The sequence below is a fragment of the Eriocheir sinensis genome, unplaced genomic scaffold (assembly GCF_024679095.1).
Source record: "Eriocheir sinensis breed Jianghai 21 unplaced genomic scaffold, ASM2467909v1 Scaffold541, whole genome shotgun sequence".
In the NCBI taxonomy this organism is placed as follows: Eukaryota; Metazoa; Arthropoda; class Malacostraca; order Decapoda; family Varunidae; genus Eriocheir; species Eriocheir sinensis.
The window spans coordinates 276349-290054 of NW_026111878.1; positions in this window are offsets into that span (position 1 = coordinate 276349).

A 13706-nucleotide genomic window follows, 5' to 3' on the forward strand; every position below is an offset into this window, starting at 1 on the left:
CTCTATCTTTAATAGCACGAGAACAAGCACGATTAAACCAAGGATTTTTAGTATGAGGAGTAAAAAAAGAACGTGGAATGTATGCCTCCATTCCAGAGACAATCACCTCTGAGATGCGCTGGGCACACACAGAGGGGTCTCTCTCCTGGAGGCAGTAATCATTCCACGGGAAATCGGAAAAGTACATCCTCAGGTTCTAACGGTGTAACGCTTGGCTGCGGGGACTTGCGGGCGTGAAGGGAAACTCTTGCTGTCTTAGAAGAAATATATTCTTAACCTAAGATACAGCGTAGCGTGGGTGAGAGAGACGAGACGCTAGGTGTGTGTCGTGCGAGCTCTCTCGAAGGAGTGACGAGTTACAGAGTGGAAAATAATGAAGTTACAATTGGTCACGTATGTCAAGGTGACCTCTAAGCTTGATGAAATGCTTTGTATACAAACTGAGATGGTAAACACTGACAGCTAACATTCCTACAAGGTGGCGTGATCTATCTGTCGTGTTCTTTTTTCCATTGATATACTACAATTACTATAACAAGGTCATCCCACCGAGCTGAAGCAAAATGCCAGAAGCATCGCCTCTTCGGTGGGTCCAGAGGATGTACAGGAGCGATAGGACAGGAAACAGAAATAAGGTTATGGTCGGAGGAACCCAACGGAGAGAACAGTTTGACAGAGTAAGCAAAAGGATTAGAGGTAAGGAAGAGGTCTAGAATGTTGGGCCTGTCTCCAAAACGGTCGGGAATACGTGTAGGTGCTGAACCAACTGCTCTAGGTCGTTGAGGAGAGCAAAGTTGGAGGCTTGTTCACCAGGCTGGTCTGTGAAAGAGGATGAGAGCCAAAGCTAGTGGTGAACATTCAAATCTCCCATGATGGAGATTTCAGCGAAGGGAGAGTGGGTCAAGATGTGCTCCACTTTAGAATTCAAATAGTCAAAGAATTTTACATAGTTAGTAGAGTTAGGTGAGAGATAAACAGCACAGATGTATTTAGTAATAGAATGACAATGAAGTCTTAGCCAGATGGTGGAAAATTCAGAAGAGTCAAGGTCGTGGGCACGAGAGCAAGTGATGTCGTTGCGCACGTAGGCGCAACATCCAGCTTAGGATTAAAATTTAGGATAGAGATAGTAGGAGGGAACAGAGTAGAAGTTTCTGTCAGTAGCCTCAGTAACCTGTGTTTCGGTGAGGAACAGAAAATAAGGTTTAGAGGAGGAGAGATGGTGTTCCACAGTATGAAAATTAGAACGAAGACCACGAATGTTGCAGAAATTGATAAGGAGGAGGTTCAAGGAGTTATCAGGACACCTCTCAAGTCGGCAGCCAGAAGGGGAATTTATGGTCCCCCCCCAGGAGGGGACTCCGAGGCATTGTTATTTTTCGCCATTTTGAATTTTGAATTTTGTGAAAAGGTGTGTGTGTTGTGTGAATGTAGTGTGGTGTAGAAAGAGAGAGGAACTGTCTTTAGAGAGCATGCTGAACTGCTCTCTGGTGTTGATGAGACAAAAGGGAAACGGTTAGTGAGGACATGGTCCTTGGAGGGCTTCAGCACCCTCCTCGCTTCCCATATATCCTCACCGAGAGTAGGTCACGCCCGTTCGGTAGGTGTCTTCCTACCTACTCCTACTATAGGATCGCAAAACAGTTCATGGTAATCCCAGCAACTTTTACGAGAGGCTTTTCAAACAGGCGAACTTAGGCGCCGTTTAGGATGGGAAAGAGCCTACATAGAGACTTCAGATTTGCCTGGAGTAAACCTTGAGGCGGTCTCCCTAGGGTGGGCTAGACGACGCGCCCCCTAGCGTATGCCCCAATGATTAACTGATTTCCTCCTCTCCGGCACTCCAGGAGGCTTCGTGATCATCGTGATGCGCCATGAGTTCCTACAGACCGTGCCTTCCTACAAGGACAAGCTGGAGCCTTACATGGACCAGCTGGAGGCGGACGGGAAGAGGAAGAAGGTAGGGAGCACCGTTGCCAGATTATCGTACTCAGAGCATAGTATTTACCGTTTTTTGACACTTAACTATTGCCAAGAAACATCAGGAATTAACTATTTTAACGACAGATAGAAATGCATTTAGTTATTGAGTCCTAGGAGACAGTTTTGGGGTCGGAAGTTGGTAAATATAAGAGACTGAGTACAACTATCTGGCAACGTTGGTACAAGAAAATATTTACTCTAATCGAGGTTTCTGTCTGGCGGGGCTGTTCACTGTATGGGCGCCTGTCACGACACTCTGGTATAAGGAGATGGGCAGGAGCTGGCCATGGGGAGAAGGTCACGTATTTGAAATGATGGTCATAATTCCTTCAGGTGGAGCGGCGCACCGTCCCAAACTATTTCTGTGACAAGGAGGGTCTCGTCTTCGTCTTCCGCATCACTAAGCCTGAGTGAGGAGGAAGAGGAGGGAAGGGAAAGGAGAGAGATGAGGAGGAGGAGTTATAGTGGTGCTGTGCCAAGGCTTTCTCTGTGTAACAGCCTTGGCTTTCGTCGCGGCACCCGAGACTGAGGTGTGAATTATCGTGCTCTGGCAACGTGGTATCATGGCGTCTACGATGTTATATGATAGTCTACGCATAGGACACATTTGTCAGTATTAATCATATTAGTGATATTGTCGTAAAAATCTGTTTTAGTTTAAAAGGCTGAGGCTGCAGAATGCTTAACCTCAGACCTTGCTATCATCTCCGATTGGGATAAAAGGAACCTTGGGTCCTTCAATGCCTCAAAAACCCAATTTCTCCACCTATCAACTCGACACAATTTTCCAAACACCTATCCCCTATTCTTCAACTACACATCCTTAACACAAAATCTTAACTGGAAACCTACCATCTCTTCTCTCATTAAATCAGCTTCCTCGAGGTTGGGCGTTCTGTATCGTCTCCTCCAGTTCTTCTCCCCCGCACAGCTGCTATCCATACACAGGGGCCTTGTCCGCCCTCGTATGGAGTATGCATCGCACGTGCGGGGGGCTCCACCCATACAGCTCTTCTCTACCTTTTGGCCACTCCTCTGTTGTTAAAAAAAATAAGGTCGCTGATTATGTAGCTGTATGTGTGTGTGCATGTGTAATGGCAAGTTGCCAGAACACGATAACGAAGACCTCAGACTCATGTGCTGCGACTATAGTATACGTTTAGGAATGCTTGGTCTGGGTCTTTGGGTCTTGATGATATGTATATATATATATATATATATATATATATATATATATATATATATATATATATATATATATATATATATATATATATATATATATATATATATAATAAACGGGTGCCTACTTCCCCTCAGAATCATGTTAATCTTTGTTTGTTTCTCAAGTTAATTTTCTTCCTAATGTATAATGTGTCTGCTGTTCCTAATTTATAATGTGTCTGCTGTTCCTAATTTATAATGTGTCTGCTGTTCCTAATTTATAATGTGTCTGCTGTTCCTAATTTATAATGTGTCTGCTGTTACTAATTTATAATGTGTCTGCTGTTACTAATTTTAAAAGCGTCTGCTGTTCCTAATTTATAATGCGTCTGCTGTTCATAATTTATATGTGTGTGTCTACTTAATTTTAATTTATAATGTCTGTTCTAATTTATTATGTAATGCAGAGGAAGTTACTTATTTAATCTGAAAGTAAAGTGAAATGATCTGAAGGTAAAGTTAAGTAACAGAGCAGTGAAGTATATGTGGCAGTGAGCATGTGGAAGGATGAGATGGAACGAGAGAACAAAGATTAACGAAAAGAATAAAAACTCTCGCTCCCATCCCTCCCTCCTCCATACTTCCTTCCTCGAACAGAGTCGTCCGCCACTGGAACAGCCTCCCCGCAGAAGTAGTCAGTGCGGAAACGATCAACTCCAATTCCACTGACAGTAACTTTACTGCGTCGGGAGTGAACTGAACGTATCCGAGAGTAGCAGAAGTGCTTGAATCCTTTCCACAGGTCACTTAATGTTCTTAGTTCTTTTCTTTTCTTCTTCTATTATATATCATCATCATCATCAAAGAAAAAAGGAGAAAGGAGAGAATTACAGAATAATAAAGAAGAGGAAAGAAGGAATTGGGGAGACAGAAGGAAGGGAAACGGAAATAATGGAAATATATAACAATAGAACGGGTCAAGGGTGGACGGTGGGGGGCGGGGGGCGGTACTCGGCTCACCTCTAAACAAAACAACGTGACTGAGAGAGAGTAAGGGAGGAGAGGGAGAGAATGTAAGGAAGGAGGGAGGTGTGAACAGGGAAGGGAGGAGAGGAGGAAAAGGAAGGATAGGGAGATAAATGGTAAGGGAGGAGAGAAGATGGAAGAGAAGGGAGGGGAGAGGGAGAGAAAGTAAGGGAGGAGGAAGGTGGGAACTGAGAAGGGAGGAGAGGAGGAAAAGGAAGGAGAGGGAGAGAAAGAGTAAGGGAGTAGAGATGGAAGAGAAGGGAGGGGAGAGGGAGAGAAAGGAGGGAATTAAGTGAAAGGGAGGAGAGAGAGAATAAGGGAGGAAAGGAGGGGATGGAGGGAGGTAAGGAGTAAGGGAGGTGATAAGAGGGAGAGAGGGGTGTAAGTAAAGGAAGGTGAGGGAGAGAAAAAATAAGGGAGGAAAGGAGGGGACGGAGGAAAAGGAAGGAGGTGAGGGAAATGAGTAAGGCGAGGTTCCCACTATTCCGTTTTGACGGATCCGTCGACGTTAATAATGACCTCAAAATGACGTCAGCGAAATAGCGGCCGCTCGGCACGGATGATCCACTCCGTCGGTCCATCGCTCATCATTTGTTGACAAACATATAGACAGCATTGACCACAATGACCTCTTGTATATGTTATTTTGTAGCTAAGTACTTATATTTCATATTCATGATATGTAGGATACATAATTTTCATTCTGTGGAGCACCATCTCTCCTCCTCTAAACCTCACCTTCTCTTCCTCACCGAAACACAGGTCTCTGAGGCTACTGACAGCAATCTCTACTCTGTTCCCTCCTACTGTCTCTATCCTAAATTTCAATCCAAAGCTGGATGCTGCGTCTACGTGCGCAACGACATCACTTGCTCACGTGCCCACGACCTTGACTCTTCTGAATTTTCCACCATCTGGCTAAGACTTCATTGTCATACTATTACTAAATACATCTGTGCTGTTTATCTCTCACCCAACTGAATTAACTATGTAAAATTCTTTGACTACTTGAACTCTAAAGTGGAGCACATCTTGACCTACTCTCCCTTCTCTGAAATCTCCATCTTGGGAGATTTCAATGTTCACCACCAGCTTTGGCTTTCATCCTCTTTCACTGACCAGCCTGGTGAACAAGCCTACGACTTTGCCCTCCTCAACGACCTAGAGCAGTTGGTTCAGCACCCTACACGTGTAGCCGGTAGCGAGTGTTCTACGTGCTAATTGGTTCGTGGATAGAGAAAGTCAATATCCGTCAGGCTTTTTTAGTGACATAAAAATCGTACAGGTCATAAGAACAAACAAAATACATAGAAAAGGTGTTTGTGTGTGTATGCGTGTGTATGGTGTAGATGACATATAAATGTTAGTGTGTGTAGTAAACAATATGTATGAGTTAACAATAGGAGGACGAGGACAGACAGTGGAAGATAAACGAGTAACAAGAGAGACAAACTGAGACAGGCTGGAGTAGGTAGGAAAACACCTACCGAACGGGAGCAAGCCACTCCCGGTGAGGTATATGTGGGAAGTGAGAAGGTAGCTGAAGCCCTCCAAAGACCCTTCCCATGTCCTCACTAACTGTTTCCCTATTGTCTCACCAACACCAGAGAGTAGTCCAGCATGCACTCTAAAGACATCTCCTCTCTCTATCCACACCACACTACATTCACACAATATATTCACCTTTTCCCAAAATTCAAATTTCAAAATGGCGCACCTTCATCTTGCCTCGGAGTCCCCGCTTGGACCACAAATTCCCCCAGGGAGGACTCCCCTTCTGGCTGCCGACCCGGGAGGTGTTTTGATAACTCCTCAAACCTCTTTCTTCTCAATTTCTGCAACATTCGCGGTCTTCGTTCTAATTTTCATTATGTGAAACACCATCTCTCTTCCTCTAAACCTCACCTTCTTTTCTTCACCGAAACACAGGTTTCTGAGGCTACTGACAGCAATCTCTACTCTGTTCCCTCCTACTATCTCTATCCTAAATTTCAATCCAAAGCTGGAAGTTGCGCCTACGTGCACAACGACATCACTTGCTCTCGTGCCCACAATCTTGATTCTTCAGAATTTTCCACCATCTGGCTAAGACTTCATTGTCATTATATTATTAAACACATCTTTGCTGTTTATCTCTTACCTAACTCTACTAACTATGTAAAATTCTTTGAATACTTAAACCCTAAAGTTAGGGTAGGCGGTGGCTGAACTGGTAGCGTACTGGGCCCACATTCACCGCGTGATGGACGACGCGGGTTCGAATCCCCACGCTACCTTGGATTTTTCAGTCACCGCCGAGTGGCTTAAAACTACCCACATGCTGTCCTGAAAACCACCCATCAACCCGGACTCTAGAGGAAGCCGTCCAAGCGAATCAAGAACGAGTTCTGGGGGGCAGCATGAGCCAATGCAAGATGGCGCCACTATAAACACTCGCCTGCGCCAGAACGGGCTGAGCCGACCATCAGGCCCCACCTGGAAGAAGCATTGGGCCGACCATCAGGCCCCACCGGGAGGATACCTACCGGCGCAATAGGCAGCAACCATCTTGACCCACTCTCCCTTCGCTGAAATCTCCATACTAGGAGATTTCAGTGTTCACCACCAGCTTTGGCTGTCTTGGAGACAGGCCCAACATTCTAGACCTCTTCCTTACCTCTAACCCTTCTGCTTATGCTCGTGGGCTCCCCCGATCACAATCTTATTTCTGTATCCTGTCCTATCGCTCCTGTACACCCTCTGGACCAACCGAAGAGGCGATGTATCAAGCATTTTGTTTCAACTCGGTGGGACGACCTGAGGATGTACTTTTTCCGATTTCCCGTGGAATGATTATTGCTTCCAGGATAGAGACCCCTCTGTGTGTGCTTAGCGCATCACAGAGGTGATTGTCTTTGGAATGGAGGCATACATTCCACGTACTTTCTCTACTCATCACACTAAAAAGACTTGGTTTAATCACGCTTGTTCTCGTGCTGTCAATGATAGAGAGCCAGCTCACAAAAGGTACCAGAGCCTTCGAACTAATGCTAACCATGAACTTTACATTTCTGCCCGGAATCGTGCCAAATCTATTCTCCGACTAACCAAAAACTCTTTCATTAATAGAAAATGCCAAAACCTTGCTTTCTCTAACTCTTCCCGTGACTTCTGGCATCTAGCCAAGAACATTTCCAACTTCACTTCTTCATCTTTCCCTCCACTCTTCAGTCCTGACGACAACACTGCCGTCTCATCTATCTCTAAGGCTGAACTCTTCTCTCAAACTTTTTCTAAAAACGCCACTCTGGACGATTCTGGGGATATTCCTCCTACTCATCCCCCCTCTGACTCTTTTATGCCTGTTATAAAGATTCTTCAAAATTATGTTTTCTATGCCCTCTCTGGCCTCAATCCTCAGAAGGCTTATGGACCTGATGGAGTGCCTCCTATTTTTTTTTTTTTTTTTTTTTTTACGTTGTTGCCTATTGCGCCGGTAGGCATCTTCCCGGTGGGGCCTGATGGTCGGCCCAAGGCTTCTTCCAGGTGGGGCCTGATGGTCGGCCCAGCCCGTTCTGGCGCAGGCGAGTGTTTATAGTGGCGCCATCTTGCATTGGCTCATGCTGCCCCCCGGAACTCGTTCTTGATTCGCTTGGACGGCTTCCTCAAGAGTCCGGGTTGATGGGTGGTCTTCAGGACAGCATGTGGGTAGTTTTAAGCCACTCGGCGGTGACTGAAAAATCCGAGTGGTAGCGTGAGGATTCGAACCCGCGTCGTCCATCACGCGGCGAATGTGGGTCCAGTACGCTATCACTTCGGCCACCGCCTACCCTTAAAAACTGTGCCTCCGTGCTGTCACCCTGCCTGGTCAAACTCTTTCGCCTCTGCCTGTCAACATCTACCTTTTCTTCCTGCTGGAAGTATGCCTTCATACAGCCTGTGCCTAAGACGGGTGACCGTTCCAATCCTCAAACTACCGTCCTATACCCAGACAGCAGCACTGCCGTCTCATATATCTCTAAGGCTGAACTCTTCGCTCAAACTTTTGGACGATTCTGGGCATATTCCTCCTAATTATCCCCCCTCTGACTTCTTTATGCACGTTATTAAGATTCTTAGGAATGATGTTTTCTATGCCCTCTCTGGCGTCAACTCTCAGAAGGCTTATGGACCTGATGGAGTGCTTCCTATTGTCCTTAAAAACTGTGCTACCTGGTCAAACTCTTTCGCCTCTGCCTATCAACATATACCTTTCCTTCTTACTGGAAGTACGCCTTCGTACAGCCTGTGCCTAAGAAGGGTGACTGTTCCAATCCCTCAAACTACCGCTCTATGGCTTTACTTTCCTGTATATCTAAAGCTTTTGAATCAATCCTTAACCGGAAGATTCAAAAGCACCTTTCCACTTCTAACCTTCTATCTGATCGCCAGTATGGGTTTCGCAAGGCGATCTTCTTGCTCTCTCAACTGATTCTTGGTCATCTTCTCTTAGCCGTTTCGGTGAAACTTTCTCAGTTGCGCTAGACATATCGAAAGCCTTCGATAGAGTCTGGCACAAGTCTTTGCTTTTTAAACTGCCCTCGTTCGGATTCTATCCTTCTCTCTGTTCCTTTATCTCCAGTTTCCTTTCCGACCGTTCTATCTCTGCTGTGGTAGACGGTCACTGTTCTTCCCTTAAACCCATTAACAGTGGTGTTCCACAGGGCTCTGTCCTATCGCCCACTCTCTTCCTGTTATTCATAAATGATTTTTTTTTTCCATAACAAACTGTCCTATCCACTCATACGCTGATGACTCCGCTCTGCATTATTCAACTTCTTTCAACAGAAGACCCTCTCAACAGGAATTACATGACTCCAGACTGGAGGCTGCAGAACGCTTAACCTCAAACCTTACTATCATTTCCGATTGGGGTAAAACGAACCTTGTGTCCATCAATGCCTCAAAAACCCAATTTCTCTACCTATCAACTCGACACAATCTTCCAAACACCTATCTCCTGTTTTTCGACAACACTCAGCTTTCACCATCTTGAATACTAAACATCCTCAGTCTAATCTTAACTCAAAATCTTAAATGGAAACTTCACATCTCCTCTCTCACTAAATCACCTTCCTCGAGGTTGGGCGTTCTGCATCGTCTCCGCCAGTTCTTCTCCCCCGCACAGTTGCTATCCATATACAGGGGCCTTGTCCGCCCTCGTATGGAGTATGCATCTCACGTGTGGGGGGGGCTCCACTCAAACATTATTCTATGTATTTTGAACCCCATATATCTGCGTCGCAAACGGCTAGAAACGCACAAACGATTTTTTAAAAGTTAGTTTCTTGCGGGCGCAATGCGGGAGGGGGGGCTGGTAGGGAGAGCGTAACACCCATGGGATTCGAGAGAGGGAAGAACCCTGTTAGCTAGGTCAGCCAAGTTAGGTTGGAGTAGTTTAAATTTATTCGACACTGCGGGGCGACGAAAATATGCCGTGCAGGAAGGGACATGACGGCGGTGGCCCATTACACGGGCCGGTGTTGCGAGAAATACCTCTTGGCAGAAATAAGTGTCAGTGCTGTCCACCATGCATGCTCACTGGGGGAATACACAACAGGAAAAACATTGATTTCCCTGGTTTTGTTCTAGTTTGTCCACTTGTGATCTTGGTGAGCGGGGAGTGAAATACAGAAACAGTGAGCAAGTTGAACCCCTCTGAGATATTTTGTGGTGGCGGCAACAGGTGATTTGTAAAATCGAGAAAAGCCTTGCCCACCCAGTTCATTGGTTCATCTGTCAGCTCCATGGCAATGTGCTGTCACTACGTCACCTTTTTGAAAAACTCGATGGTAAAACAAGTGGGCCACATGGCTTCGCAGGACCAATTGGGAAAAGCAATATCTAAAGGGACTGTTCCTGACACACTGTCAAGGAGAAATCCAGGATACCTAAACCACTCCAGATGGCTTACAACAGCAAATAGGATTCTCCGCCTGTATGCTGGTACACAACATCCAACAGAACAACGTAAAACACTGGTACATTTTGTAATGGTTGCCTACACCCCGATGTGGTTCAAAATTCAAATGCAGCCCCAGGTTGAATTTGGACCAAAGCATCTGTTTCAGACATTGCACTTGCTTCAAACATTTGATGATGAAGTGAAGTGTGTGGTGTTACCTGTAATTCAGCGGAATGCTTTCTTTGAACACTCAGAGAACCTGTTGCTTGTAATTATTCAAGATGAGAGGGAGATATTGCGTATGCCTGGATGGCGGCGTATCCTAAAAGCCATAAATGATCTCCAAGAAGGTGATGTACGGCAGTTCATAATTCCAACACTCAAATTTCACTGTCAATATTATACAGAAATGATTGACTGGCAAGACACCAAAGTAACAGAACCTCCGATGACAATGCATCTTTCAGATGCTGACATAACTGACAACATCAGGACGGGAAAATTCTTTGTACATGAAAAATTCCCAAATCATACCCAAACAGTTGAAAGACATTAAACTTGTGACAGAAGCATCATTGGCAGTTTGTGACTCTGATCGTAGAGATGGCTGGATCAGGTCCCGACTGACTTCACGCAAACGCATGCCATATTTTGACTAAAAAAAAACAGTATACACCAAAGTAAATACTAACTAGCCTTCACAAGATAGGGTGGCTGGGTTGGGCTAGGGTGGAACTCCATAACAGCTACCTCCACGTGGTGAGTTCTGGGTTACTCTAATTTCTCATTACTAATTGTAATCCACTAAGACAGCTAAACTGCAAATAAGAGCTAGATTTAGAGCATCAACAAACTTTAATTTCTTATGATTACTTGAAATGTGGGTAAGCTGTTGTATATTATAAACAATATTACATAACAAAACTAAATAAATTATTTCTTTGTGCAATTTCCCCTCAAACTATAATGGGACCGTCCCTAGAAAATGACAAACATTAAAATATCATAGGCATTGTTTGTGAACCAATGTTGAAACAAGTATTCTACCCATATGCAGTATATAAAACAATTTGGAACGTATAGGTAAAAAGTATTACGTTAATTCAACATTTTGGCATGAAATTAAAATACTAATGGTTTGGGCCAACTGAAAATATTCAACAATATTTTTGAAATTTCATAGGAGTGCTTTTCAGGCCAATTCTCAGAGATAACACTCCTTATCCTCACTTTCTGAAGAAAAAGGCATAGGGATAGGCAAAAAATGTAAAGAAAATTCAACATTTTGACATAAAACGAAAGACGAATGCTTTGGGGCACCTGCAAATGTTGAAGAATATATTTGAAATGTCATAGGAATGCTTTTGGGGACAATTCTCAAAGAAATAAGACTCCCCATGCTAACTTTCTGAAAAAAAAACTTAAGATCTTCATAAAAACGATCCACCCTACTGTCCACTGCCTCGCCAGGCAGGGCACCACCCGTTCAGAAACCCTCCTGTCCTTCTCGGAACAGATATTTGAACTGGCGGAGCCTCGTCGCGTTTCCCAGTCGGCCATGCACCTGCCAGGGGAGGACAACGAGTGGGTGGATGCCCTCTCCCGCTTCAAGGGTTCCTCAGTAGAATGGACCCTCAGAGGAGAGTATTTCGACGACCTATGCAGGAGGTGGGGAACACCGCAGATCGACCTCTTCGCCTCCAAGACATCGGTCAGGCTTCCCAAGTTCCTCGCCAGAGGAGTCCGGACAACGGAGAGCGGTCCGGACGCATTTACCGAACGATGGAACAGGTGGGAGTTCATTTATCTGTTCCCTCCTCCATGTACGAACATCCTTCTGAAAGTACTGCATCGTCTGAGGTCCTTCAGAGGCAGGGTAATATTGGCAGCGCCGTGGTGGCCGGCACAACCCTGGTTCGCGGAACTTCACAAACGGTGTCCCTCCCCTCTCCCGCTAGAACCTTATACTCTCGAGGGGATTCGCCATGGCAGGCTCTTTTCCACGCTGGCGCTTCACGCATGGAATTTCTCCGGGTCTCCCTAGGACGCCTCAATCCCTCGAGAGCTGTAGAGGGCATGTTGTCTGCCTTTCGTCCTTCCTCAGTAAGGCAATATGAATCTAATTCGAGAGGTTTCCGATCCTTTGTGAAAGAAAGGCGTGTAGACAGAATCACCGAGGCCACTGTCTTGGAGTTTCTTTCTGTTCTTTCCCACACGAAAAAGAGGGCGCCACAAACAATTGCAACTCACCTTGCCGCCCTTGCTGACCCTCTTAAATATGGCTGGGGAATTGTCCTAGACCCCGCTCAGTTCAGCTCCTTAAACGTGGCCTCTTTCACCATGATCCTCCCCTTAGAAGAGACATCCGTTTTGGTTATAACGTCTCTATCTTCCACTAGGTACCAGGACAGACCTTCAGAAATGGATTTCCTAATACGCACCCTGTTCCTCGTCGCCCTCGCCTCTGGGTTCAGGTCCTCGCAGCTCAGGACTCTCACGCGTTTTCCCAGGTACACTACATTCACGACAGATGGACCTGCAGTCTCCTTAGCTTCCTCCCCAAAATCGCTAGCCAAGAATGAGCGCCTCGACCACCGTCTCCAACCAGTGGTCATACCAGTCTGGTGCCTGCAAAGCGAGTCTCACCCACTCTGCCCCGTGTCAGCCTTAAGGAACTACATAACAAATTCTACGGCGCACGATCAACATCACCTTTTATGTGATCCCGCTTCAGCCCTCCCTCTGTCAATCAGGAGGATTGCAGGCCTCCTAAGGACCGTCATAGAGGATGGAGATCCGGGACATGACCAGCGCGCTCACGATGTCCGAGGGGTAGCTGCCTCCCTGGCTTTCCTTAGGACCCATTCCCTGGACCGGGTCAAGGAGAGCTTCCAGTGGAGCACTACTTCTTGTTTTGTGACCCGCTATCTCTCCGTCTGTGGACGACGCCCCCTGCGTTGGGTTAGGACTTCCCCCGTCGAGGGAGATGGAATAGGAAGAAATTTAACCTTTTTTTTTTTTACTCCTCGGCAGCAAGGTAAAAAAACGGAGGGTAAAGGTGCACTCCTACCTCTTCCCTCCTTGTATATATGTTCCTCTTTCTCCCTTGCGTTTTTTTTTTTTTTTTTTTGTGCTACGCTACAGATCGTTGTGCCTATTTTTGTTATTACTATTTGGGTCAAATGAAGTTTCACGACTACCTTGGAGATGTATTCTGCTGGTATTTCTCTCGGGTAACGGAGTGGATTACTTAACTTTGACACTACGGTAAGTCCGGGCGACCTCAGTCGGCTCTACACTTACCAACTTCTAGACTCAAGTATGTGGTACTTCGATTGAGCTCCCTTTTCTCCGGCTCCAAGTGGGAGTTAGCTATCGTGCACCCTTTTTTGGGGAACCCGGAATGACTAGTGCACATTCCTTACTCCCCCCCTCCTTTCCCTCAGAATGTTCCTCCAGTCTCTGTCGAAGCGCATTGAAGGAATGAGGTGTGGGACTGGCGGCACCTTCCTCTACCTGTGCACAGGTGGCGCTGCTGACGCCGTTCTCGATCGCTTCATTCGACTGTTCCACGTGTTATTACTTCATTTTGCTGGTGCAGCCTAGACAC